The 23,215-nt window shown below is 43.8% G+C and overlaps 1 protein-coding gene and 1 long non-coding RNA gene across 6 annotated transcripts in view; both read left to right on the forward strand.

Moving 5' to 3' along the window:
* SETBP1 (SET binding protein 1) overlaps positions 1–23,215 on the forward strand; it is a 370,608-nt gene that overhangs the window by 76,119 nt on the left and 271,274 nt on the right. The gene's annotated exons all lie outside the window — the stretch shown is intronic.
* On the forward strand, positions 548–7,172 carry LOC146406263 (uncharacterized). Its single transcript, XR_014808091.1, has 2 exons — positions 548–6,666; positions 6,711–7,172. It is a non-coding gene; the product is annotated as an uncharacterized LOC146406263 (long non-coding RNA).

Below are 23,215 nucleotides of genomic sequence, written 5' to 3' on the forward strand. Positions count from 1 at the left end.
TAACTAGTTTCTTGAAGTATTGACTTTCTCCACCAGAAAAGTAGAAGCTGAGGCCTTTCCAAGCTGGAGAACATTATTTTCCTTCTATGTAGCTTGTGATTGGTGAACTAGGTCCTTTTGGGTTCTTTTGTGATGCGGAAGGAGGATTATCATTAATGTAATTATCCAAGTGAATGCATGTTAGGAGTTGCTGTTATGGTGGTGCTGTTCATGGAGCTTGGAAAGGTGGCGGCCTCTTGGTTTTATCGATGATGATCCATGAACAGTGATCACCGTTCTCCTGTTTTGTTTCAGGAGGTGTGTTTTCAATCAGCAGACTGGTATAATTCTGCAGTTGCCCCTGAGAAATTCTGGGTCAGCTAAACTTTACTGTATGGGGGATACTTTTAACATGTAAAACATAATCCCTTGCTGAAACCTTAAATTATCCAAAATGAAAGAACTTTCTGGGTCTAACTGGCTCTTCTCAGTGAGTCGGTTTGTTTTCATTTGCTTCATTTCTCCACTTTTGGCCTTTGAGCTGAGTCTTGTCAGTTTCGTTCCTATTTAAAGTTAGTTTCACCTCTCAGTTCCCTTCTTCCACCTTAGCCTGATAGAGTTTCATTTCCCCATACAGTGTGTGCATGGGGTGAAGTTGGCCGGCAGTGGTGTGGGGGGGTTATAATTAAGTATAAAAGAAGATTTCCCTAAAATATGACCAAAATATTGGACAATAAGGGAAAAGAGGCATTTGATTTAAGAACAGATCACTCACTGGGAAACTTTGACCCTTTTTTTTCCTCATTACGTGGAATGATATTGAAGTCGGTCATAGTTCTCAATTCTGGCTGCATGTTGGCATCACTAGAAACTGTTTTTGTTTGTTTGGTTGGTTGGTTTTGTTTTTTTAACTTGATGTCTATGCCTTATCCTGGACCTATTAATGAGAAAATCCAAGAGTGGGTTCCAGGCACTGTTATTTCTTTTAATTAAGTTCCCCAGGTGATTTTTATGTGCATCTGCTGGCCAGAATGCCTGCTGAGGACCTGTCTCCAGGACTGTCAGGGTTATTGTTCTGGTGGTGCCTTTGTCACAGAAGCAGTAATAACAAGGTGAATGAGTTTCCTGAACTGACGGCTACCTCTCCTGTCAAATCCTCTCTCTACTGTTTCTGATATCACCTTTGTTTTAAAGGTGGGCATCTGGAATCCTTTCGCCATAAACTTCTCACCGCTTCCTTGTTATGACAGAAGGGGGGAGGCTGTCCCCCATCAAGCCTCACACTGGATGGAAGGGGGGAAGCTGGACCATGTGAGGCACTGCAGAGATCTGGGCATGTGTTTGTGCTCAGGGATGCTCAGCCTGGCCTCTGAATGATCACCCAGGGCCTGTCCAGAAGCCCTGCTTTGAGTTGATAACCCAAGCTCTCAATGCAGTAGTGGTCAGGGAAGCCACATTCTACATTTCAGCCAGCTGACCTCATTTCTGATATCTAAGAAAGGAGTGGGCTTTGACTAAAACCCAGTGGATTGATTTCATTAACTTTAAACATTCAGATGGTTAATCTGAGCCATTCTGGTTTGCACACCTCTTTGTTCCCTTCTCTCCTCTCTCCTCTCCAGCCCTTGCCAACTCAAACATGATAAAAGCACAGAATCTAAACCAAATTGCACGTGTGATATGGGATAACAATATACTTTTCAGTTATTCCACAGACAGCTGACTTGGACTTTTTTTTTTTTTTTGAGGGTGGGTAGGGAGATGGGAAGAGGTTTTTAGAATATTTTCTAATGCACAGTGTATTTAAATAACGTGGTACACTGATTTCCACTATGCCATTTTTCAGAAATAAAGTTTCTACTGCTCTAGTTTCAGAAAAGAAGGACATGCAAAAGGAAGCAAGTTGTCTCAAATAAGATTTCAATTACGTTAATGATGCCAGAAACATCTCAATTCTCTGCAAATGGCTGATGAGTTTGATTTTGGTATGTGTTGTACATGAGGTCTTTCATATTGAGAGCAATTGTAAAAATGGTCCACAGCGTTTGTGAGTATCAGCTGCTTGCCAGGAGCCAACTTAGAAACTTTACAGAAAAATCGTCTCTAATCTTCACCACAAAGTAGGCGGTGTTGTTTTAATTTTACTGATAAATGAAACAAAACCAAAACTGAGGCTTAGCAATTTTACAAAACTTGCCCAAGGTCACACAAGATTGCAAACAACAGAGCTAAGAGTCTGTCCATGCCCATCTGATCCCAGTGTTCTTGCCAACACCCCACAATCTGAAGAACTGACTGGTCCCTCCAGAGAAAAGGCTCTTTGAGTGGAGGGTAGCAAGGGGGTACAGCGCTCTCATTAGCTCTTAAGTCAACCTACCCTGCTTTAGTTAGAGATTTATTTCAGATACACATCACTTGTGAATAGAGCTTTGACAGTCATTATTGTATATGTTCGTCATGACACCTGTATTAGGCGGGTGGAGCCACTGTCCTCCTTCCACCCCCCACTCCCTTTTCCCTAAAAGGAGAAAAACAGAGCAAAAGAAAAAATGATGCTTTGTTTGTATTTCTGAGTATTTTCTGTGGCAGAGCCAGCCCTGGGACCCAGGCTTTCTGACTCCTAGTCCAGTGCTCTTGCCATCCCTTGTGACTAATGGCCAGTCTTTGTGCACAACCCGGCCTCATAGTTCCACCCTGGATGACCCAGGCCATCAAAGGTACAGAGGTAAAGAACTGGAGTAGCTGGTCAGACTGGTCTTCCCAGCTCTATCTCTTACATTGGCCAATCCACAGTCCAACCAAGTGGCTGAAAACTTGTTTTTTTTTTATTTATTTTTTATTTTTCCTGCTTCAGGGTTTGCTAACTTCCACTCCTGGCATGTTCTCCTGTCCTGTTACCACTCTAGCAAAGCCTACCAGTTCCAGTTGAGGAATTCCTCCTGGATTCTAGTCAGTTTTTGGTGTCTCCCCAGGCCCTGAGTTCCTAACGTGTTGTTTGTTATTCAGAGAGTTAACTCATTTAGCACTTCACACAGAGAGGCTTGAGGTTTGTTCAGATCTTAAGTATAAGTACAATGAGAGGTATTTTCAGTTCTTTTCTGGGTGCCAAGTATAGGGCTGGAGGCGGGAGTGCTTAGTGTGGCTCCAAGTATGTAGTGGGCCCACCACCTATGCACTGGCCGTTGGCCTCTCTCCAGTTTACTACACTATGTTATCTCAGGGCTTATAGGGGTTATCTGTAAAAGAGGAAGGAAAGAAGTCATTATTTTTTAACCAGGGATGAGTCAAGAGTTTCCCATTGAGGCTAGACTGTGGGAGTGAAGCCCAGAGAAGGAAAGACTATGCATTCCTCTTGTTGGAGCAGCTGAGCATATTTAGCATTGGCATTGGCAGAAAAAGGAGCAGACAGACATTCTGAAGAGTGGATCTAGGTGTCCGAATTGAAAGGTCCGCAACTGACTTGCTTTTATCTCTTAAGCCCATCAATCTTTGTTAAGAGCTATTCATTTATTGAAATAATCCATAACTACTTATTTGGAGCAAGTCACAGTATTGTGACACACGTAATAGAGACAATGAAGATATGGTGTCCGTCAAAAAGATCTCAAGGTAACAGAATGCAAATAATAATATGTATATAATAAGTGCTACATGGGCAGGATAAAGAGAAGGGAGGGATTATTCTAGACTTGGGAGAAGCCTCATTTACAGAAATCTTCACTGACGGATTTAACTGGGTCTAGAAACTATCTTAAATAGGTGGAGGTAGGGAGCTGTTCCAGATATGGGGGAACAGTGAATAAGTACATGGGTTGAAGTAAACAGTTGGGATTCTGAAATAGTAGGTTATCGTGGACATTAAATGCCAGATCATGGAAAGTAAAACTTTGGTGGGGGATATATTAATGAGACAGACATCTAAATTAGTGCCCTAGTGTCTTCACGTCCAAAAGAGAAGAGTTAAGTGATTACTCCCTCTTAGCCCCCTGGTGTGTGGTGAGGAACCATGGGGAGGCATTGACATTGAGGCATCTATATCCTTGAGGTGGAAGCCAACGTCCCTAGCTACATTCACCAGGAAGCTGAGTTATTGGAAGTTGATGGTTACTAAATGTGAACAACTTGAAACTCAAAGGGGATGGTAAATGGCAATGGTCATTTATTCTGCATTACTTTTTTTTTTTTTTTTGTCTTTTGTTGTTGTTGTTGTTATTGTTGTTGTTGTTGTTGTTGCTATTTCTTGGGCCGCTCCCGCGGCATATGGAGATTCCCAGGCTAGGGGTTGAATCGGAGCTGTAGCCACCGGCCTACGCCAGAGCCACAGCAACGCGGGATCCGAGCCGCGTCTGCAACCTACACCACAGCTCACGGCAACGCTGGATCGTTAACCCACTGAGCAAGGGCAGGGACCGAACCCGCAACCTCATGGTTCCTAGTCGGATTCGTTAACCACTGCGCCACGACGGGAACTCCTGCAGTACTTTTTTGATGTATACTGAAAGCCAGAATTTAAACAATCTTAGGAGAGATATTCCTAAGCTTCTGATGACATTAATTACTATTCAACCTCTTGGCCCCTTGGCCTCGTTTGATGCATATGGTCTTTCCCTCCTTGAAACATTCTTCCCCTGGCTTCTGGGACAGTGCTTTTTTTTTGTTTTCCTCCTCGCTCACTGCCTGCTCTTTGTCTGCATCTTTTGCTGGTCCCTCTTCATCTCCCTGACCTTCTAAACATTGGAGTGCCCTCCGATCAGTTCTCCAACAAACCTCTCTTCCCTCTGTTACACTCTCTCATGGCATTGAATGTCATCTCCACACAAAAACACTCAAACTTTATCTCCACCCTGGACCTACCCTGTGAACTCTATAAATTCACACATCCATTCTTTTTTTTCACAGCTGCTAGAGTGATTCTTTAAAACGTCAGTCAAACCAAGATGCTCCTCTGCTCCAAACCCACCAGTGGCCCCCACATTTCATTTCAATCATCTCTTTGCAGTGGCCTCCTGAGCCCTATGTGAGCTGGTCCCCATTACCTGTCTGGCTCCACCTCACTCTGAGCCACCCTGCAGAAGACTCAAAGCACCAGTCTACCTCAGGCACTTGGCTTTTGCTTTTTCTTCTCCATGGAAGTCTGTCCTACAAACATCTATGTGCTTAAATGTTAGTTACCCATGATGCCTTTCCTGACCACTCTATATAAAATAATAGACTCCATCCCTTCTGACTTTCCCTATTCCTTTTAACCTGCCTTATTTGTATACTCAGCACTTGTCTCTGTCTGATGTACTATACCTTTTACTTGCTTATTTGCTCATTACCTGCCTTTCTCTGTTAGAATGAAAGTTCTTTGAAAGCACGGACTTGGCTCTGCTCGCTGGTATGTGTGCCTAGAACAGTGCCTGGCACATAGTGGTCATTGTGTAATAAGAATTTGTAAAATGATTCATGAAATGAGCTCCTCTTAAAACAGAACTCAGAAGAGACAGCCTGGGTTAGGATCTAGCCCAGGACGATCTTTGTCAACGGTCACAGCAGAGGGTAGTCCACAGGGTGGAAGCCTTGGGTTGAGACCAGGTTTTGCTGCAAACATGTTCTATGATTTGGGAAATTCGGGAGTAAGTCTCCCAAATGACAGTTTCCTTTTGTGTTGAATGGATGCTGACATCTTACCTCCAAGATAGAGATAAAGATCAGTTGAGGAGATAAATAGAATTCTGCCAAGGATGGCTGATCCTTTCCCCTCTTTGGAAAAGGAACTAGACTTGGCTCCTCTTCTTTGCTGGGAGAAGTCTGTATGTCCAGTCTATTTCATTTGTCCTCTTTTGGCATAAGGTAGTAACATAGGATTTTTGCTGTTGTTGTTTCTAGCTTTAAGCAGGCATTTTGTGGGTGGATGTGAAGGCATTTGGCTTTACTTGGGGGATGGTTTCTTATTTTATTCTCTCTTGTTTATGTAGGCTTTTTGTTTTGTTTTAATGTGATAAATGGCCAGCAACTTCCCTGAACCCTGTGGAAATGGTATCCAGGCTACAGAATAATTATTTAGTGAATCGTGGATCCAGTCTATGTTGGCGCAGATCAAATTAATCATTATTAGTCATGCCTTCACTGACAGTAACCTCATCCCTTGCAGAAGTGTCCTTCTTTCATTAAGAGGTAATAGCTGTGAGGAATGGCTGAGCGCCACTCTGGTTACATTGTACTATGGCTTTTTCCCATATTTTGGCAAGAGAGATAACAGCACATATCCAGATTAAAATCCAAAACAAACACACAAAACCACCCATGAGGCACTTGTTCTCCCTGCTACTCCTGTCCACCACAGGAATTCAAGTTCCAGTATTGAAAAGAAAAGAGGAAAAAAGGTGTGCTTCCTTCTCAAAGGGAACAGCATAAATAATTATAATGGTAATTAGAACAATCCTTAAGGAAGTGGTGTTCCTTATAGGAGGGCTGAATCCACATACTTCCTATCCTGGTTCCTCTGCCAATGCTTGGATCTTGCATTGGAACAGTAGTATCTCAGCCTCTAAAACTCTTTACTGTTTGAGAGGTGTTTCCCATTCTGGGTTGTATGTGAATTGGCTTCCAAGAACAAGATAAGTTCTTTGCTTGGGAGAATTTGATAAAGAAGCTCCTCTTCAACTTCAGTACAAACTGAAATATAGAGCATTTGGAAAAATAGTGGATGAGATTCTGTTTTCTGCCTGAGCGCAGGCAGAAAACAGAATCTTAGATCCAGGGCTGGTTGTGAGACCTTAGGTAAACTCTTAACTTCTTGGAGCCTTGATTTTCACATCTATACAATGGAATGGTAATGTGGAATATTATTTAGCCTTAAAAAGGAAGGCGATTCTGGCACATTCCATAACATGGATGATCCTTGAGGACATTATGCTAGGTAAAATAAGTCAGTCATAGAACAGATATTTTAAAATTTCACTTATGAGGTACCGAGAGTGGTCAGATTCACTGAGACAGAAGGTAGAAGGGTGGTGGACAGGATGTGGGGGAAGGGTAGGGAATGGGGCATTTGTGTTCAGTGGATACAGAGTTTCATTTTTATAAGATGAATACAGATGGATGTTGGTGATGGGGAGACACCATTGTGGATGTACCTAATGCCATTTAAAGTGGTAAATATTATATTGTGTGTATTTTTTACCACAATTAAATGTTTTAATTAAAAATGGAATGGTGATAAAGTCTCAGAATTTTATCTTTGAGTCTGGGATCTATTGTAGTCCTTCAGATGGTGGGGAGTCCTTAAAAGTAAAGAAAGCACTGGAGGTGAATCCTAACAGATTTGGAAGTGAGCTTTACTGGGATATGTCTTCAAAGATCTGTTCTGTGAAAGGGAAAATTTTAGTTCTGTGCACTTTCACAGAGTAGATTTAGAACAATAGATAGGAGTCACAAGGAGACAGAACTTTGTATTACTAAAGAAAAAAATAAAAGAAAATAAACTAAAGTTTATTCAAGAGGAATGAGCTTCCCCTGGAAGAAGTCAACTTCTAACAGAAGTGTCAAGCAAATGATGTGGGCATGTGCAGGATCCTTTCTGCTCCTGTGGGCTGTTGGATGACAGGGCTCTAAACTGTCTTCCTTTTCAAGGTACTTTAATCCTCTTTTCCTTTCCCCTGTCATCGGCTTGAATGTTGTCTTTTCAATCCCCAAGATAACACCATCTACTAGCACAAAGAAAAAAAAAAAAAAAACCCGAGTTATTAAGGACTCCACAGGTTACGTGGCAGTAAATTGAATTATCTAGGGATGGATCAGATCTGCTTGTAAGAAACTGTTTTGTTCTCAAATGAGTCACCAACTGTGACTTGGACCTCAAGCTTAAGTATTTTAGTTCAGCAAAAGGAAGAAACTCATCAAACTCAACTCGCCAAATTGGTATTAAGCTTAGGAACTCTTCACCTCATGTTAAATGCTTGTACAAAAAAGACTTAAAGGACAGTTAGACTGTATTATGTGTTATGCATGCTTATAACTTTAGTCTTTGTGATTAGTGCCATTATAGGCCACCATATCATTCACAGAATCATAATTTTAGCCTAGATGTTGGATATGCTGTGAAAATTCTGTTATTCTTTAAAAATTTGGCATCATCACTTATTTTATAGGGTGAATAGTAAGTGCTTTTTACATAATTCTTGGAAATAAAATGAAATACCTCAAACAAGTCTTTAATATACTCTTTTCTTGAGCTGACCAGTCTTCTGCCCAAAAAATAATGAGGTGATGAATTAAAGGCGTGGTCAGTCCCCTCTGCAACTGGCTCAGTATCCTGAAAATTTTGGTAAGATGAAAATTGCAATCTCAAAGCATCTGGTGATGATCTTTATCACATTATTCATTAATGTTTCAGAGTATTCTGATGACTTGTCTTTCCCATAACAGACTGTAAGCGCCTTGGGATCAGGACTCATGTCTCTTGGGCCTTGGTGTCTCTGTATGTGAGCACAGTGGATATTCAGCAAATGAGAGAGTGAAGAATGGAGGGTGAACGTCTTATCCCCATCCCCTGGGAAGAGAACTTACACCTGGTGTCAGTGTGGGATGGTGGTCTTTAAGATCCCTGAATGCCTCAGAGCCAAGTATCAGGTGCCAAGAGATTGGTAAATGGATAGGACCCCACTTAACCACAGAAGCTTTGCTTTTATCTGTTTTACATATTAGGATCCTGTGTGAAGTTTTCTATAAAAATATTCTGAATAACACATATGTGCACAGATACTCAGAACATGAAGAAATGCTTTCATTATTTGTTGTGTGCTCATGCATTTTGTGTGTTGTGTGTTGCAGAGTTTGGGATGAGGTATAATGTTTTCAAGTTCTTCTTTTCTTGGTTTAACACACCATTAAATGTTTTTGTAGTTTGGAGGACAGAGATAAGTGCTAGGTACAATGCAAACTGTTCCATTAGGGATCTGTCAAGACTAGCTATGGATTTGGTTCATGTTTACCAAGTTTTGAGTGATTACCAGGTATTTTGTTCTTTTCCTTTTAAGGAGATTTAAACTTCCCATTAGTGGATTTATAGTCATCAGATGAATTGCACAATAAACCTAGAGTTTCTGAATTGTTGCAAACCCCATGCAATGCATAGGAAGTTCACCTAGGACTCTGTTACATTGACAGTTGCCCATGGTGGCTCAAGACAATCCTATGGAAATCTTAGGAATAAGATAGAGACTTCTGGCTCTGAGGTCATCTCCTGGACCCACAGGCTGATGGGTTCTTTTATCTTTGTAGAGGGCTCTATGAAGAGAGATGAGCACTGTGACCTGTGGGCTGTAATACACCTGCTCATGACTTTCTTTAAATGACCAAGGAAAAAGGTGCACTAGGAGGGGGAAAAAGAAGAAACAAGATGAAGGGCTGGCTCAGTGATCATAGCGGAGGCTTCAATCCTGAGGATGCTGGGGCTGGCATCTGGGGAGGTGGCTGGTCCAGAAAAGGAATTCAAGGGACCATGAAGCCTTCAAGGGGGCCCCATAGTTGAACACTTGACATGGAAACCTGGACAGATTCCTTCTACTTAACATATCTTTCTCTCTCCTTTTTTTTTTTTTTTTTCTTTTCTTTTTTTGTCTTCCTTTCATGGTAGCTTAACCTCTAGAAACTTTTCACTTAGATTGAAGCCGGTTTTTGCTGTTTAGTACGGATGCTAAAAACTTAAAGTCCCTTGGGAGCAAAAGGGGGAAGGGAATCCTGATATTTTCTTAAAAACTACAAAAAGGTCTTTTCAAAGTATGCTCTTTTACTGGGTGGTGATTTCCTAGAGATGTGTCAGTTAGAAGAGACCCACCTTGACTTAAGTCAGATTCTCCTGGAGATTCTGATCTAAATGCTTCCTCCTTTTCTTCCACTTTACATGGAATTTGGTGTCTGGAAGTAAGTGTGGGGATGAAAGTAAAAGTGAGGAGTAAAAAATTAAAAATTTTACTATTTCCCATGACTATTCTTATAAAGAAATCTAGTACAAACAAACCAAAAAGAAACCATATACAAAACTCCTATTCCTTCCCATCATATGTCACACAGAAGTTTGCTTAGGGCCACCTTTCTGTTGTCATGGAATGGAAGAGGCTGCGGCTGACTGGTGGCTTTTTCCGCCCTCATATGTATGCAACTGCCGTGAGGATCCTCTTTTAGCATTGGCATCTGACACCACCTATGTGTCCACATGCCATTTAGAACATGCAAACAAAGGAACCCTGGCTGCTTCGTAGGCTCACTACAGACAATTAATCACAAAACTTCCAGAATTTTTGCTCTCAGCTCCACCACCGAAAGAGCCCCAGACTGTTCCTCACTGCTAGTGGATTCTTAATTTTTTTTCAGAAGTAAAAGGAAAATATTCTCTCCACCTCTTCCTTCCCCTCCCCTCAGCCCAGTTGAGGAATAAAACACAAAAGGTGCACATTCAATGGGAGAGACAGCACAGGTTGGTATTCAAACCGAGGTGTCAAGGACTAGTAGCCAATTTGTCCATAAGCATTTCTGTAGGAGTAATTGAGAAAGAGGGGAGAGCCTTGTGTCTAGCATGTTCCGATGAGGCAGGGCACAAAACCAGAAATCAAGTATGCTGAGTGAAGGCTGGGCAGCTGGAAAACACAGCATCTCCTTCAATTGCCCAAGCCTGGCCCTGAGATGGTGAATTAACAGCTGTACCCCTCCTTGGCTCTTGATCAGTTTGCCATGAAGCATGTTCTGAATTTACCTACTATGTTTAATCAGTTTTTGTTTACTTGTTTTTCATCTGTTGCTTGCCTTTGGGTTATCCTTTTATTGTAGAATTTTAGTATTTTCTGCAGTGTCCTTCCTTGGCATTACCAGTTGATTAATCTTTTTATCTTTTACACCAGGATGGTACAAAGTGCCTGACTATTTTTGGTTTTGTTTTGAGCACTTGCCAGGACTAAATACTCCCTAGCCTCAGTTGTTGAGAAAGAGTTTACAAAAATTTTTGAGCCATTTCTTCAGAATTTTTAGTAACTTAATACAGATGTTGGGGAGCATAGCAATGTTTTCTATCAGAAAGTAATGGAGACATAAAACAGAAAATAGGCAATGACATATTGCATAACAATAGGGTGGTAACGGGGAAAGATGATTTGGAGAAGGCGTGTCTCCAGACCTAAGATTGCTACTTGAATGCAGCACAAAGAGCTGCTTGACTCTTTAAATGGGGTTTCTTTTTTTTTTTTTTGTCTTTTTGTTGTTGTTGTTGTTGTTGCTATTTCTTGGGCCGCTCCCGCGGCATATGGAGATTCCCAGGCTAGGGGTCGAATCGGAGCTGTAGCCACCGGCCTACGCCAGAGCCACAGCAACGCGGGATCCGAGCCGCGTCTGCAACCTACACCACAGCTCACAGCAACGCTGGATCGTTAACCCACTGAGCAAGGGCAGGGACCGAACCCGCAACCTCATGGTTCTTAGTCGGATTCGTTAACCACTGCGCCACGACGGGAACTCCTAAGTGGGGTTTCTGAGGGAGTTCCCTTCATGGCTCAGTAGTAATGAACCCAACTAGCATGCATGAGGATGCAGGTTCAATTCCTGGCCTTGCTCAGTGGGTTAAGGATCCGACGTTGCTGTGAGCTGTGGCGTAGGTTGAGAAGGGGCTCAAATCCCTAGTTACTGTGGCTATAGTGTAGGCCAGAAGCTACAGCTCTGATTTGACCCCTAGCCTGGGAACTTCTACATGCTGCGGTATGGCCCTTAAGAAAAAGGAGGGGGTTGGGTTCTGAGTTGTGGCTCAGGCTAGGTAACTCTCACAGAGGCCTGCAACAAACTGGCTACCTGTCCTAGACTACTTGCAAGGAGACCAACATCCTGATCTCTAATTTCCTATAATACACACTTGCAGAATGCTTTTGGGATCACTACCTGCATCAAAATTACCTGGGAGCTTTGAAAAAAATGCAGATTTTCAGGATCCACTCCAGACCAAGTGAATCAGAATTTCTGAGAGTGGGGCTGGGGAATACTCATATGCTCTCTCTCTCTCTCTCTTTCTCTCTCTCTCTCTCTCTCTCTCTCTCTCTCTCTCTCTCACACACACACACACACACACACACACACATATGCTCACATGCACACATTTTTAAGTTTCCTAGGAGACCCAGGTGAGCTGCCAACACAGGAAGCACAGAGGGCCTGGGCAGAGAGCTTCCCTTTGCCAGTAGACCAAGAGCAGCCATCCAGTGGGCTCTCTCTGATGGCCTGGGCCTCTGCAAATGGGAATTTTTCATGTGGGGCACCAGAGAGAGGTGGGATTGCCACAGAACTGGGCACAGGGGCAAGACAAAGCCTCCTGGATGAGGAGGACATCAGGCAGAGGAGCCCATTCCTCTCAGACCTCCCTCAGGCTCCCTGGGACCAGGCCATGCCTGGGGAAGAATCAGCAGAAGGCTGAGGCCTGGCTGTGCCCTGCGTTCTCATTAGCATATGACCCTTCCAGCTCTTATCAAAATCTGAGTGGGTATTTCCTTCTGACAGCCCCTCCCCCACCCCTGAAGTGCAGCAAGAATAGAGGCGGCTGGGAAGGGAGTAGGGGAGAAATTCTGTATTGTGGATTCAATCTTAGTCCTGTGATATCCCCCCCAAGGGATAAATATTGTGCTTTGCAGTTTATATGATGGAACAGACTTCCTATGTGTACGATTCTGGGAAGAGAGTTAATAAAACCTCTTGATACCCTGCCTCCCCGGCAGCATTTATTTGTTGAGCAGTGAGGCTGTGTGCTGTTCATACAGTACGGGTGTTGGGTTGACATTTGTTCTGACCTTTAAACTTTATGCTTCCTTCTTCCCGCCCTCTCCCCCGACCCGCCTCCCCACCTCCTGTTGTTCCTCAGCAAGTGAGTTTGATCTTCTGCGACCTGGGCTTTTCCAAAGGTTGACTCTCCCAGGCTTGGATCGGGCGGGGTGCAGGCTTTTCCTCTTTGCTCTGCACAAGGGTCATCGTGTGACTGTCAAATTATTGTCTGGTGGAAGCACAGGCGGCATTTCACATGTGGGGAGTGTGGAGCGTTTTGTTTATTCTTTAAATAAGAAAAGGAAAAGAAAACACCTCCAGGATCCACAGCTGCCACGGGGAGTGCAGGGCTGGGCCTCCTGCCTTGGGGAAGGCCCTCTCCTCCTTGGACCCCTGCCCTGGCCCAGCAGGGATGGGGAGCTGAGTCCCTGAGAAGGCTGGTGCTTGTCAAGGAAGGAAGATTCTTGGCTCAGAGTCTTCCAGCCCCTGGGGGTATTTTCATAAGGGTGTAACCCCAGGGCTAAAGGAAAATTCCACTCCTGGGCAGTCTGATCTCTCTGTTCCTTGTCATACTCCCATGTTGCTGTGTGCTGCGCTTTAAGCTTTCAGGCATTGCACTGGGACTGCCTGGGCTGGAATCCAGCTCTGTTGAACAACATTAGCCAACCTTAGATGGGCTACATCGAAGTGTTGCTCCATCTTGGTTTTGTCTTCTGTTCAATGGGATTCATGGGGCATCTTGAGAATTAAGTATTAGGATCCATATACAAATGGGTGGAATAATATCTGGCGGAGAATAGACACCAAAGCATCTTAGACCTTTTACTATTGTGATCCCTCCTTAGGTATCTTTCACCTGAAAGAATCTTTAATTCTATTTGTAATTTTATAACACAACTGAATTTTTGAAAGTATGAACTTTTGTGTAGAAATGCCTAGGGGAGCTTCATGCATCCTTTAAATTCCTTTTACTTTCTTGCTTTCTTGATCTCTCTCTCTCTCTCTCTCTCTTTTTTTTTTTTTTTTTCCTTTTCTAGGGCCACACCCACAGCATATGGAGGTTCCCAGGCTAGGAGTCTAATCAGAGCTGTAGCCACCGGCCTACAATAGACCCACAGCAACGCGAGATCGAAGCCACGTCTGCTACCTACACCACAGCTCAAGGCAATGCTGGATCCCCAACCCACTGAGCAAGGCCAGGGATCGAACCTGCAACCTCATGGTTCTTAGTCAGATTCGTTAACCGCTGCACCATGACGGGAACTCCCAACATTTTTTTTTTTTTTTTTTTTAATTGTAGAGACTGTAGAGGAAGGCTGCTCACCAAGGTGCCGCTTAGTCTCCCGCCTACAGAATAGATCTGCTCAGCTTTCCCTGCTGGTGTCACCTGTGCTGGGAGGAGTCCCCCTGCAAGAGAGGGGGTCCATGGAGGGGACCTCAACAACTTCAGCCCTAACCCGTGGGTCTTAGTTGCAGATATGCCCCCAAAGACCTCAGGGCAAGTTGGTTCATGGCCATGCACCAAGAAGAGTGTGAGGAGGAGACCCCAGCAAAGCTGCCAGCTTGAGGACTGTGGAGGCTGCCAGGCAGCTGCCGGCTCCGTCCCAGCAGGCAGCAGGTTAAGGTTTTGTTTTCATACATCTGTGTTACATCAGCAGAAAGTTGCTTTCTTCTTGCTCCCAGAATGTAGAGAAGTGTTCATTGGGGTGTTTGGGAGCCTCACTCTTTAAGTGCCTATTCGTAACTGCTGGGAAGCAAAATCAAAACCAAAACAAACAAATAGGTAAACAAGTAGCCAGTTCAACTGCTAGGGCCCTGCAGAATGTCTGGGGCTAGCTGAAGAGAATGTGGTCTTAAGCTAGGTTCATACTTTAGATTCTAAGTAAGAATTGATATTTCTCTCTTTATCCCTAATTTCTCTCCCTTATCCCCTTCATGTGTGTACGTATTCATTTCTTTCTTTTTATTATTACTCAATGAATTTTATCGCATTTGTAGTTGTACACTGATCATCACAACCAAATTTTATAGCATTTCCATCCCGCATCCCCCCATCCCCCAAGCTGTATGTATTCATTTCTTTCTCAGCATGTCCTGGTGAGAAAAGAGGCAGAGGTCCTGGTTGATGTGTTGCTAATATACTCTATTCTCTGGTCACAAGCACTTCGCCTGGGGACAACATGGCCATTGAATCTGACTGAAAGCAAAAGTTTGAACCAGTGGTAGATTGTAATTATTGAAGGGTAATGTGAGAAGGAGGAAGGGAAGTCCAAGAGTTATGCACTAATTTGGGCTAGAAATATGCTTAGTTTGCTATGGGCTGCAGCCAAGACTTTGAAGACGTTCTTCTTGAAAGGATGATAGTCTTTAATGCCTCCTTTGGATGTAGGCATGAGTCTAAGCCAAGTCCGGAGTGTTCATTCGGAATGAGGGATGAGGGTATGAAATTTTCTTCTATCCAGAGAACTTCATTGAAACATACATTCCTGTCTTTCTGTCATTGGAAGTACGCTTGTGTGTGTGTGTGTGTGTGTCTGTGTGTGTGTGTGTGTGTGTGGCCTGTAAGATTTGGAAAGAAACTCTAATGACTCATCTCTGATCTTTACCCTGTGTCAACCTGAACATTAGGGGCCACTGATATAGATGATGGTCACAAGCTATGACATGTGTAGGAGATGAGCATGCGTTGTCATGCAGAATGTGTCTTGGCAGGAGGCATTCTGTGGATAGGATGGGACTGCCTGGGATTGTAGGACCTTGGAGTTGGAGGTAACTTAAGGGTCAACTAATCTAATTCCTCTGCAGACATTCTGGAAGATACTCTTCAATCTCAGCTTGAAAAAAAACACGATCCAAGCCAGGATTTGAACATGGGTTGTCTGATCCCAGAGTTCACACTCCTGGCACTTAGGCATCCAGACAAATGACAGTAACCTCTCAATTTGGGTGAGTCACGTATCTCTAGGTACTTAACAATAGATTCATGGGATTCTCCATTTTTACTTGAGTTTTATTTTAAGTCAAATCACTTCAAAGTTGGCATAATGCTTTGCAGGGAGAATAATGACAAGGTCTCTGGAGATAAATTTAGAAATTTTTTTTAAACTTTCCTGAAAATGCTAATGAGAAACCCTGAGAACTCTGACACTTTCAGTCAGCGCACCTTTCCTTGCAACTCAAAGTCTCGCCTGAAATTAAAACCCTTAGCCTATGACCTGGATCATTTTTTTTCCTTTTAATTGCTATTGGAAAGTAATTTTAATACTTATGTATTCGAAATATTTTTGGCCACTTTATACCAGCTTCGTTCAAGGTCCTCCACATACAGATTTGAATAAAATGCTCTCCTTGTCCTCAGAGAACTCACCATCTTCTGGGATACAGACAACTACACCAACATGGATATTTCTGTGTGACAAATGCAGTTAGCAGGATACAGAAGGTGCTGTGGTAACAGAGCCAGGGAAGCCAGGAAGGTTTCCAGAGGAGGTAACATAAGGTTATGATGTCTAGACTCCTCTGTCTTTCACACTGCATGCCTGCAAGAATTCACTACTCTAGATTTGGTTACATTTTCTTCTGACATCACTTCCCCTACAGCCTTGCTGCCAAGAAATGAATTACATTTTTTTTTTTTTTGGTCTACCTTTTTTTTTTAGGGCCGCACCTGCAGCATATGGAGGTTCCCAGGCTAGGGGTCCAATCTGAGCTACACCTGTCGGCCTACAGCACAGCCACAGCAACGCAGGATCTGAGCCACATCTGTGGACCTACACCACAGCTCACAGCAATGCTGGATCCTTAACCCACTGAGCAAGGCCAGGAATCCAACCCGCAACCTCATGATTCCCAGTCAGATTCGTTAACCGCTGAGCCACGATGGGAATTCCTGGTCTACATTTTGTCAACCTTAGTTTCTGATTTCTCTCTTCTGCCATAGTTTTATTTTACCTCTTAATTCCCTTACTCAATCCAAGTAATTAGGATGGAGAATAATTTTCAAATTTAGATCAGTTGAGGAATTCCTAGTCTTGGAAAGCACTGCTTTTGATCATTACTTCAAAAAACTGAAAAATAGTGAATTGTAGATATTGGGCTTAGAATGATGGAATTCCAGACAGCCAGGTTTGGAAGGGGCATAAAAGGTTGTCCTGAAGTTCTCTTGTGGTGCAGCAGGTTAAGGATCCAGCTTTGTCATTGCAGTAGGTTGGATCACTACCCCACTGTGGTGTGGGTTCGATCTCTGGCCCGGGACCTTCCACTTGCTGCAGGTGCAGCCAAAACCAAACCCAAACAGTAAAACAACAACAACACAAAAGGCTGTCTTACTAATTGCCTGCACGGTATACTTGAATTTGTAGCCCAAGTGAGCCAGTGGCCTCTCTCAGTCACCCAGCACGTTCGGCTTGGGTGGATCTCTGCTCAGGCCACTTTTTTGCACTTCACTCTCTACCTAAACTGTTTAAATTATGATCACTGCTAGGATGACCCCAGCTTGCTCCTATCTCTTGATTGCCCTCCAACATTCAGTGAACAAGTCCACTTTAGCTGAATTGCTATTTACGTGTATCCCTCTTTTGTCTTTTATGATGTTGTGAGGTGTGATCATCTGTGTGACGCTCCCCTGGCAGGTAGGGGAGGTATTATGAACAGTGGATAGGCAGTGCAGGCCTGGACATTATGTTCAGAAGCACTATTTTCTCCACCCCACATCTCTGTCCATGACAAGCGGGCACCCAGCCCTGAGTTTCCCTGTTCAGCTGCTACCAGTTGATGTCAAGACTCCACGACCCTCTTCCTTCCACAGCACAGCTTTCTGAGTAGATGGCCATTCAGACTTAGCCTCGATTGATTTTTTTTTCCCTATAAAACCAAAGAAAATGCGATTTCCAAGCCAGACAGAATCTACTCTCCTTTTATTTAGTGGCACTGTGAGGTGGAACTGTCAGGATAAGACCCTATCTAGTAAGTTAGAAACTTCCGAAGCCAGAGGGACAGGAAATTTCATGGTAAATATTTAAGCTCCTGGGCTCCAGGGCAATTGGAAAGTACGCATTAAGAAGCTTTCCTCTTTCCCTCTAATTCCCCGTATTTATCACTTGAGCTGTGCCATTTGGGCTTATCTTTTATGCCTAAAGAAGTCCTGCTTTTTAATCTGTTAGCTAGGGGAAAAAATGTAAAGAAATATAAAACACCCTAAATAATGGCACTGGGAGATGATACCCTGGGGAGACCTTGGTGCTCAGATTTTGCTAACCTGCACATCAGATGCACAGCCCTACTGCTGCCCAGTTTAACAGAGGGGACACTTGACACAGAATCAGGACTGAGAGTGGTCCCGGGTATTCTACTTGCACTTTCTTTGCCATGACTTGTGCCTCAGTTTCCACACTGGTAAAGTTGGGAGAAGATTTTTCCTTAGGCTACCTCCTAGGAGGCCTGGAGGATTAAAAGTGAGACAGGGAGTATAGAAATGCTTTGAAAGTCAAAGTGTGGGCAGTGGAAATGTGCTAAGGCCGCAGTCTCCTCTGGCCAGCATCTTCCTGATTTGTCATTAGTGCTCTTCAGCGTGGAGTGCTGCCTTCTCTCTCCTCCCAAATGCATAAGGAGAAACCAGGGATTAAAATGTGAAATAATTTGCCCAATACGCCCCCTCTTACAAGGGTCAGAACTGCATTACACACTCATACTCTCTCTGAAGTGCAGACTCACTGCCTGGCACTTAGTAATTAGCCCATCAGCATAAACCGTCATGCTGTGGCTGTTATGGCCATCATTATGGTTTCTGTGTGGACCTGACTTCACCTTCTGGCCCCACACCTTCCAGCCTGTGTCCTTGTCAGGCAGAGAGAGCCACGTTGGTTTGCCTCTCGCTCTTCTCCCCCGTCCCCTTTCCCCAGGCTTCTGAGCAGGTAAACTGAGGACACAGGAAGAAAGCAGGCATCTGTGATGAGCCAAAATAGGCCTATTTGGGGTCCAATGATAAAAATCTGATTTCTCAAGCACTTTATTTATCTATTGGTGCAGAATGGCACTGATAAGTACTTTCCATAGAAGAGCAAAAACTGAGGAACAGCCCTTCCATTTCTGAACTTGACTGTTAGATTTACAATCTCTGAGCAGATTTTTGGAGTTTCACCAACAGATCCCTTGGGGCATGGAAATCAAGTTCCTTGTGTGTGGATGGTCTGAGGGTGGGCTGGAGCATGCTCTAAAGTGCCTTTATCTGCCAGACCCCTTCCTTCACTTCTCCCTGAAGGAGAGAGTGCCATGACTTGAGCTGTTTACTTTGGCTTGAGTTTGGGGACATCAGTGCTGAGCTGGTCTGTGTGAAACCCACTTGCTGATGGCTTGTTTGAAAGTCAAAGTGTAATGGCCTCTGGAGAACAAAGCCATGCCTCCCTCCTCCTGCCCTCTCTCCTTCTCACCCAAGAGCTGAGGCCCACTCAGAAAATCATTAAAGCCGAGAGGGGCCCTGAATCCTGCACCATTTCCCCCTTGACTTTTACAAGAGGCACTTTGTAGCTTGGGCTCAGTGTTGAAAAGTTCATCAGGAGCTTACCCATGAGAACTTGGGGTCATTCATTCAGCATATCTGTAAAGAATGCTTAGGCGCTAAATCCAAAGTATTCTTGATTTTTATTATTTGATTTTCTTTACCCCATCTTGTAAATTTTTCAAAGAGTGTAAATTTCTAAAAAGCTGATATTTTATCTTTTCCAGGGTCAGACATGTAATTTTCTTAAGTTGGCAAAGCCAGTGGTGAGACACTATACTTTCCCATTAAGTGACTCATTTTCTTTGACTCTCCGAAGTTCCTACTCTAGTTTTTGACCCTTCTCTCACCCCCTTTCCAAGCTATCTGGGTGTTGAGGAGGAGGAAGGCTCCCCTGAGGGAGGGTAGAATGGTAGTATTTGTAATTCCTGCTCAAAGCCTGAGGCAGACCTTGGATCTCCCCAGTGGAGCCCCTACAGGGTCTGACCTGCCTGCTGAGGTCTATTTGCTTAGCCCCAGAACATTTAATCCTGTTGAGTGTGGGGTGATGTCACTGGGTCAGGCCTTGGAGCTGGGCAGCCGAGTGGAAGCAGAAGGATGAATGGCTGGTTGAGGCCGAGGTGTTGGGTGGCCACTGAGCAGGGGCTGGAGCAGCCCGCCGGCCACCGCCATGTGTTGATTTTGTAGTGAGATCATTACCGTGCCTGGGTTGTTAAATGCAGTTTAATCTTCCTTAAGACAGGGCTGGACAATGTTGCTTTTGTGACTCACGAGAGTCACTAGACAAGTTAGAGGAGGCCAGGTTTCAAGAATTCTACCAGGAGGAAATGACAACCCTGTCAGAGAGGCAGAGGATGTGTAATGCTTCTGTGTTCTTACAATATGCACCACGTCACTGTCATCAGAAAGTCACACTTGGTGAGGCTGTTGGGAGGCTGGAAGGCATACACTAGGCCCCCACAAAGTGTTTCGAGCTGGGGGAGACTTTCCTGGCACAGAGCACAGCACTCCCTCAGACCAGGAGTGTATGTTCCCTTTCGTTGCAGATGTCCAAATACGTAAACTGCCTGGCCATGTGCTAGTTTCCTTTTGTGACTGGGCTGCGTCTTAAAGTTTCCTTTTTTTTTTTTTTCTACAACAATATTGGCCTCTCAGTGGTTACTGTAGGGACAAATAGTTGGAGGATGAGGGAAAGATGGAGGGAGAGAGGAAGGGATAGAGAGAGAAGAGGAAGATCTCTTATTCAAGCACGCCACTGTGAACTGCAGGGAAATTTGTGAAGAGGTGGCTGTGAGAAGTCTGTGTGTGAGCTTATCCAACCCTCTCTAAGGGTCGTCCCCTTCCTTTACCATCATCCTCTTACTCTGTGCTTCTGCATCAGGCTCGTAAATCACTGCCATTTCCATCCTATGGCCTTTTATTTTTCTCTGGTGATGTTTTCTTCTCTCACCTTGAGTTTGTAGTCTAATAGAGTAAAATTTATGTTACAGCTGCAAAGATTCTACCAACCACCACTGTCTCACCCCTCCCCACACACTCATGTGTGCACACGCCATCCTTTCCTAAAAAGACTTTGGGATACAGAAGAGAACTCCCGCCTTGCTTGAGAGGCAGGTATTCAGAGCTTCTCTGCTCCCAGCAGGACCTGTTCCCACCTGTGATATCATTCTATGATTCAGAAACAGGACACTCTCAGGCAAACCAGGCTCTTCCAACTCTCCCAGGGAGGCATGCGTTGCGGAGGACCCATTGTGCTCCATGGCGATAATCCTCCAAAGGCTCCAGAAATAGGAATCTGTGTCTCTGCCTTTCCTCTGTTACTTTCCTAACATCTTACAGAAAGGAAGGCATATAACTGGGCACTGGGGAGCCCCAGGCCCCCTGATTCCTGTTACGAAACGGTCGTGTCTGTATTCCTTTTATCCTTCGGTGCATGGAATTTTAAATGACCCTCATCATCTTTTAGGATAATGAATCTTAAATGTTTGTTTTTTCCAAAGGTCATTTTTTTTCATGCTTTAGAATGTATCCACTTGCTCTTGACTTCCAGAATTGACTGAACAAGTCCATGCTGGAAATTTTCATACCTGTCGTGGTTTTGTGGTATTCTGCATTTGAAATGTCCATAGGCGCACCTTTATATTGATTCATTCATGCATTCATCCATCCATCAATCCAGTCAAACAATGAGCGTTTATGGAAAACTGGTTCTGAGCCAAGCACTGCCCCCAGACCTTGGCCTTACAGAGAGCAAGACAAACATAGTACTTGCCCTCACTGGGTTATAGTCTCCTGGGAAAAAGACTTCATCAAGGAAGTATAATTAAACTCTTGAATGTAAGGCAAAGGAAGTAGGGTGCTGTGGCAGTCGAAGCAGGTGTCTCACTGGTACTGAGGGTTGCAGAGATCTCCTCAAAGAAGTGGTGTCCAGGCTGAGAGCTGAAGAATAGTCAGCCAGGTGAATGGCAGATTGGACGGGGTGGTGACAAGTCTGGCCAGGTTCGGAAAAAGAGTTCCAAAGAAAGGGGACAGCTTATTCAAATAGTGCTAAGGTAAGATTAAGTCTAGAGCTTTGGAGGAACTCACAGGGACCAGTATGGAAAGCCTGAGGCAAACCAGGGGTGAGTGCTGCTGGCAGGACTGGTGAGGGAGTTGAGGGAAAATGATGCAGGAGGCTGCATGGAAGGGGTTCTCCCAACCCTCCGAGGGACTCTGGACTTTATCCTGGGGACATGGAAACTCAGAGACTCTGGATTTTATCCTGTGGACATGGAAACTCAGTTGAAGAATTTAAGCAGGAGAATGGCCTGACCTTAGTTACTTCTTTCAACAATTGTTCTGGCTGCTATGTGGAGAATGGGTTGTAGGACTGGAGGGTAATAAGGGTGGATATGCAGAATGTGCTCACCTACCTGAAATTATTAGAGACCAGGAAGAATTGGCCCATACTGGACTGATTGGCACCACTCTCACTGTGATATTTTTTGACCTGCCCTCCTCTCTTTTTATCACTAAAGGGACGGTATTCAGTTGTGCTTCTGCACACACACACAAACACACACTCACACACTGAGGGAAAGATCCACACCATTTTTGCTTATGTATCCTCCATTGCTTAGCATAGTTCCCAGTGTAAAAGGTGCTGAGTGAATGTTTGCCAAATTGATGAATGAATGAAGAAATGTATCATTCCTTATTAGACTCCCTTTTGAAAGAATTTTCCTGTAAAGGTTTCCCTTGATGCTCAAGTGATGTACAAGGGAGAAGGGAGCAGTGCAAAGAACTGATCCAGGAGCCTGGTTTCCACCCCACTTTTGCCTCTGAGTAGCTAAGCAAATGAGTATGGAGCTGCAACTTGATACTCTGTTCTTTCTATTCTAAATGATAGAGTGGGGCTGGAAAGAGCCTCTTAATCACTCAGTTTTTGTGGTTCTATGACTTAAGGAACAGTGACACTGTTTAAATCCAACACAACTCTTACTACTGGTAACCCTCAACATTTTGAGTTTGCCCTTTGCTCGAAGGATGTTGATAACCAGCACTACTTTATCTTAGTCACTGCATTGTTCCCTTCTGATATAAGGGATTAGGGAAAACGAAATAGCTGTTAGGAATTTAGGACTACTTCAACTAGATTGTTCCAAGACGCTTAGAGGCAAGCTGCTTCCAGGAGGGCAGAGACAAAAAGAAGGTATTCTCTTATGCAGAGAGTGATTTGTTTTTTTTCTTTCTCTCCCTTGAAGAGAAAGAAAGGCGATAGAAGAAAAACAAGACCTGAACTTTTACATCCTGATAAGAATTTCCTGGCATTTACAACATGTAAAATAAACTTTATTTATTTATTTTTTTAATAAATTTACATTTGCTACTTGGCCAACGTGACTGCTTCAGGGGGAAGTACAGTCATTTGGTTACAATATGTAGATCATACAGAACAAAAAGAGCACACAACTTTCTTTTAAA

Source organism: Sus scrofa, chromosome 1 (genome assembly GCF_054392235.1).
Source record: "Sus scrofa isolate SSC_HxYL_T2T_F1_AM1 chromosome 1, Sscrofa_HxYL_maternal_Yorkshire_Landrace_v2.0, whole genome shotgun sequence".
Lineage (NCBI taxonomy): Eukaryota > Metazoa > Chordata > Mammalia > Artiodactyla > Suidae > Sus > Sus scrofa.